This window comes from Podarcis tiliguerta, assembly GCF_965153285.1.
Source record: "Podarcis tiliguerta genome assembly, chromosome: 14".
NCBI lineage: Eukaryota > Metazoa > Chordata > Lepidosauria > Squamata > Lacertidae > Podarcis > Podarcis tiliguerta.
This window is the reverse complement of record NC_139547.1, coordinates 12,920,103-12,926,102: the sequence shown is the minus strand read 5'-3', so window position 1 is coordinate 12,926,102 and position 6,000 is coordinate 12,920,103. Positions and strand designations below refer to the sequence as shown.

The window sequence follows — 6,000 nt, the reverse complement described above, 5'->3', positions numbered from 1 at the left end:
CAGCAGGCACTGTAACTTTAACCCTGAAGGCACACTCCTCCATTGTCTCCCTAGACAGACAGATGCCAACAATGATTCAAGGAAGGAATCGTTCAAGGAATGATTCACTAAACTGCTAAAAAAATATATGGAATGGACACAAAAACTTTATCCTAATAGATGCATTTCTTGTACACATTACTTGGTTGGGAAACTGCACAGCAAAATTCAGTGAAGTGCTGGTTGTGGCGGCTCGCTGTGTTTCTATTTCCATATTGTTTCAGAAAGTGTGGATTTGATAGGTTCACTTTTTAAATGTGAATTGAATTGAATTTCTACTCCAACCCTGCTAAAGGCTCAGTCTGGGTTTGTTGGCTGTTGGGCCAAGTGTCAAGCCTGCCTGGTCTTGCAGCTTAGACTCCTCTCAAAATCTAACTCACCTTACCATTCTTCTTTTGGCCTGTGGCCTCTGCTTCGCTTGACCTTGCTTGTCTAGAGTTACCTTCTGCTTCATCTGGCTTTGACTTCCCTACTCCAGTGTGGTGTAGTGGTTAAGAGCAGTAGATTCGTAATCTGGGGAACCGGGTTCGCATCTCCGCTCCTCCACATGCAGCTGCTGGGTGACCTTGGGCCAGTCACACCTCTTTGAAGTCTCTCAGCCCCACTCACCTCACAGAGTGTTTGTTGTGGGGGAGGAAGGGAAAGGAGAATGTTAGCCACTTTGAGACTCCTTCGGGTAGTGATAAAGCGGGATATCAAATCCAAACTCTTCTTCTTCTTCTCTGAATGGGTGGAGCTCAATGGGAGAGGAGGGGCAAGCTCACCTTGGAAAAGTGAGCTTGTTCACACCAGAACAGCTCGCCACACTGTCACCACTCTCTGTAGAATATATATTTGTAATTACTAAGCATACATGTGCTTTGCTTCTTTACCCCCTCCTCTGTCCACAGATGAATAATTTCATCAGTCTTCCTTTCAATCTACTGGAACCTTTGGACAAAAGAGATGGCACAAACCCTCTGGCTGCCGTCTGAAGTGTTAATATTGTTCCGGAGAGTGGTGCTTGTTTGTACACCACCTAAGCTTTAAACCGCTCCACATCATCTTTGAGCCTCCCTGCATTTAATTGACACATTGCTCCCCCGCTTCAGGAATTAATAACAGCAATGGACTCTGTGCTCCTGTTTCAATCTCCTGACTGTGTTCGCAGGCGCACAGATCGAGCCTGGCCTGATATTCCCGTACTTCCTTGATCGTGAAAGAGACTTCTTCTTTGTGTGTGGAACCAACATTAACATTTCAAAAGTGAAAACAAAACAAAACAGCACGCTTCCATCTCCATAACCCCTGATCAGATTGTGGTCACATCGGTCTGAATTTTGCTACGCGTCTTAGCGACTCCTTATTTTGAGAGGAAGCAAACAAATAAGAGTCATGTCATCCGGGAAAATCCACCAGCCTCTCCTGCCGGCAAACAGCATAATGCTAGTTTATTCTCTTTTCACCATCAAAGAATTCCATCTTTTCTTTTCTTTCATATGCAGCTATTCTTGATGTCTGGTGGGGGGGGGGGAGAGAGAAGGGCAATGATGCCATCTTTTCTCATTAGCTAGAAAGCAACTGGTAGAACTCTGCCGCATTCAATTTCCTCATACATTCATAACATGGAGTAGAGGCTAATAAGGAGACAGACAATTAAGTCAGTCCACAGACAGGCACACGTGCCGTCATCAAACTAATAGCTCATGTTACAGTCATTTCCCCTCCATCATGACTATTTCATTTCTAATAAAGCAGCCTTAGCACCGTCTGGTCCCCAGATGAAGAGTATCTACAGCCGTAGGAAGGAACCTGTAGCCCTCCAGGTGTTGCTGGACTTCAATTCCCATCATCCCTGACCCATCTGGCTGGGGCTGATGGAAGCTGGAGTCCAAGAACATCTGAACATGCTCTCCATCCCTCTGTGGTAGACTATATCCATTTTCAAAAGTTTATGAACCCAGGGTAGGCTTCCCGCCTCCCTCCTTTTGAGCTGTTGTGTTGAGACCATGTTCTTTGGGAAGCCTCTGGTCCCCTTGATATTATGGAAGCATCATAGCTAAGTGGAAGAGTATGTGTTTTGCAAGCAGAAGGTCCAGGTTTTAATCCCCAGGTGAGAAATGTACCCTGCCTGAAATACTGGAAAGCCTCTAACAGTCGGTGTAGACAATGCTGAGCTGGATGGTCTGACTCGGTGTAACACACTTGTTAGGTTTCCAGTGTCCTGTGTGTTCCTTTCATCTTATTCACCCTAAGAATGCTTGTGGCAAACACTTTATTCTTGCATTCCTAATACAGCCATCTACAGTCAAACCTCAGTTCCCGAATTCCTCTGTTTTGGAATGTTTTGGCCCCTGAGCACCGAAAACCCAGAAATAACTTCTCTGGTTTAGGGATGATTTTTCGGAAGCCAGACAGCTTCCGAACCATGTTTTTCTTTCTTTTTTTCCATTGACTTTGCAGCCAGCCCGTTGACCCTGAGTTTTCAAATTTTTCAGAAGCTGAACAGTCTTCCAGAATGGATTAAGTTCGAAAACTAACGTTCCACTGTATAGGACAGAGCACAACAGGTAAAAATGGATTCCTACCTTTGTCCAATTAAGAAGACAAGAAATCAAAAGAAAACAACAGCAACACTGTACCTGTGACCAGCTAGTCCTGTCATATGCCAGGTGGATGGATGGCCTACCCAAACACCCAACTAGGGCCCAGATGAAGGTCTAACAGCAGGCATATTTTTTAGCAGGAACTTGGGGGAACTTCTAAAAATTAAATAATAATGTTGTTTTTTTGTCTAGGGGGGCTGGAACAGCTATGCACACAATGCCTGAGCTAAAAATCCATCTATATCTGTAATCAAAAAAGTTGTGGCCATTTCTAATCCAGATGATTATCTGCTTGAGTTTATTAATCACATTTTGCATTTAGCCACTGCCCGGGGTGTGGGGTGGCATTGTGACTGCGCCCGCAATAAACAAACTTTGTGCTGAGTTCCCCCACCTTCCCCCCCCCCCCCGAAAAAAAGCACTGATGCTAAGTATTTCCTGGTAATGGTGATGGGGGAATCAGGTCAGAAATTCAGGGTAAGAGGAATGGAATGGAGCGTCATGAAGAAGGGCATGGATGACTGGCTGGCTGGAACACTGGATAGGAGCTCTGCGTGCCTGCGGTTCCCATTTGTAATGAGCCCTACAGTTCCCTCTCAGTAAAATGTTTCCCCACAAAGCACATTATCATGTCGATAGATGGAAACTTGAAATGAGCCTTTATTCTTAACTATGGGCACTATTACGATGTCAATGGAATCCTTTCATATCCTTCCCTGCATTTACAATACCACCAGCAGCATTAGAATATCAATGAGCTTCCATTGCATTTGCTATTTTATTTCATTGCCCTCCCTCTGCAACCTCCTGAGTAAACAGACAATAAATGCAATGCCATTGCAGCGCTTGCTTAATTTAATCCTCACAATGCCAGGGAAAGTTGGGGCGAACACCAGCGCTCCATCTTCAGTGTTTTATACCAGGAATGAAATTTATACTGCAATATAATGCGCAAGGATCCTTGTAAGATGTACAGGATGCATACAAAGGAAGTTAATGTTCAAGTGCTCACATTACCTTGGCTCAGCCTCCTCAAGAAAGACCCTTAATGTATTACCATATCAGAATGTTCTATGTTTAATAATGATGGTCACACACACACCCAAAAAAAGATGATTGCGGCGCTGATCATTCTCTAATGTGTAGCTCCAGAAGGAGAATGGAAGTCTGAAGTAGTCCCTTTCAATACAATCAGAAAGCTTTAGAATTCAAAATATGAATTAATTCTAAATTTAAAATACTGCAATTAGGCCGCAACCCAATAGCCAGTTTCTTGGGAATAAGCCTCTGTCATGCCCTACTCTCTCTATGGGTGCCAAGGATTGTCAGAACCTCAGTGTCCCTTGCTTTCAGAGACCATCTGGTGGTCCCCTTTGCTCTCACAAGCCTGGCTACTCTGATCACCATTGACCACATAGAATCATAGAATAGAATCATAGAGTTGGAAGAGACCACAAGGGTTATCGAGTCCAACCCCCTGCCAAGCACATCTGTCAGTGTGTTTTATTTCCTCAGTTAAGTATTCCTTGCTACACTCTTGCAGCCCTAATTCAGTGTAGGTTCCCTGCATTATGGAATCCACCCTCAACTTCTTTAAGCCCATTACTGGGAGTTTCCCTCACCCCAGACCTTCCTTACCAATTCCTTCTATTTCTTTTCCTCCAGTTCTGGAGTAAAGCTTCCCTGTACCACCATTTTCTGTCTCACACTATGCACTTTTTAAAAATCTCTCTTCCTCCCAGTCTCCCTCTTCGTCTCTGTCTTTGGTCTTCTGCTTCCTTTCCCTCCAGTCTCCATCTCTATATTCCTGTCTCTGTCCCTATCCCCATTCCCATCCCTGCCTCTGTCCTTGTTTTCATTCTTCACTCGCTACCTCTCTGGCTCCTCTCTCCCCAAAGCTACCTGCTCTACCTGCTTTCTCTCACTTGGGAAGGGATACTGCTGGACAGTAAGGTAAAAGGTAAAGGATCCCTGGACGGTTAAGTCCAGTCAAAGGTGACTGTGGGGTTGTGGTGCTCATCTCGCTTTCAGGCCGAGGGAGCCAGCGTTTGTCCACAGACAGCTTTCCGGGTCATCAATCATTCAAATACCAAATGATATAATTTACACACACAGACACCCCGTGCTAGATTTGCTGGTTTGATTATTTTCTTTATTTCTGCATTCCAAAATCCTATTAATTTCAATTACATTCCAATCAAAATAATAATCCCTTATACAACAACTGCAATATTAATAACTTACGTTCGTGTGTTGACACATGAAGTGATTTATAGAACTACAAGTGAGGCACTCAAACTATATCCTTGTGCTTCCTGTGTGTTGCAATTATTCTGCCTGTGGTGTTTCTTCCTGTCGTTGTAAAATGTTATGTCTAGCTTTTCCCGGTTGTTGCTGTTCTCCATCATGCCTTCTTTTTCTCTTTCCTTTTTTTGGCAGATGTATTCGGCAGCACATCATCAGCACAGTTAGTGTGTTACTGGAACATCCACAAATCTTTCCGCTTTCCCCATGGTAACACATTGTTGCCATATGGAGGGACACTTTTGCACTACAACACAACAGAAAGGGACAAAAATAAATAAATAACCTGGAACATTTATGGTGCTGCATAATTAAACTATATAATTCAATCCAACAGGAGGCAGTGATGGCCACCACCAAAGATGGCTTTAAAAGTGTATTGGACAAATTCATGGGAGGATAAGGCTCTCAGTAGCTACTAGCTGCTTCTGAATGCCATTAGCTGGAAACAGGAGAGGAGAATATTCATGTGCTCAGGCCCCTGCTTGGTTTTCCACAGGCAGTTGCATGACCACTGTGAGAACCTGATGCTGAATTATCTGGAGGAGGGGGTTGGTCTGATCCAGCAGGCTCTTCTGATGTTCCTATGTGGTATAAAAAGTTGCAGGATTTCATCAGTGTCATGAATGAGCCTGCCCCCAGAGAAGGTTTGCAGCCAGTTGAAGGAAGCAGCCAGGAACAGAGCAGTTTAACTGCCAGGCAGGATGAGCACCGGCAAGTGCCAACTCCCCGGCCCTTTGGAATGCAGATTGATAAGGGAGTGACTGAGAGCGAGCCAGAACCCTGCCAATGCTCTTGAGAAGTGCAAAATGCCGCAAACAGAGAAGGAAGCAGTTCATCAGGCGGGAAAGCACTAAGAGACAGCCCCTCAGAGAATGAGGAAGAGGTGGGAGCTGACCCTCTCAGTCCAAGGTCTCGGCGAATGGGAGGGCTCCAAGACAGGAAGCAAAACAAGAGACGTCAGAAGCGAAAGTTCAGCTGCTTCTGGTCTTGCAGGAAGCAGTCTTCAGAAGGGTCATCATGACTGATGAGGCTGGCGGCTTGTTAGAGCCGTCCGGCGAACTCTGTTTGT

The 6,000-nt window shown here is 44.8% G+C and overlaps 1 long non-coding RNA gene across 1 annotated transcript in view; it reads right to left on the bottom strand.

Moving 5' to 3' along the window:
- Positions 1–4,821: 4,821 nt before the first annotated feature.
- The window catches only part of LOC310663935, a 53,895-nt gene continuing 52,716 nt past the window's right edge, over positions 4,822–6,000 (bottom strand). The window contains exon 3 of the long non-coding RNA XR_014504692.1: positions 4,822–5,175. This is a non-coding gene — a long non-coding RNA (uncharacterized lncRNA). The remainder of the gene's footprint in view (positions 5,176–6,000) is intronic.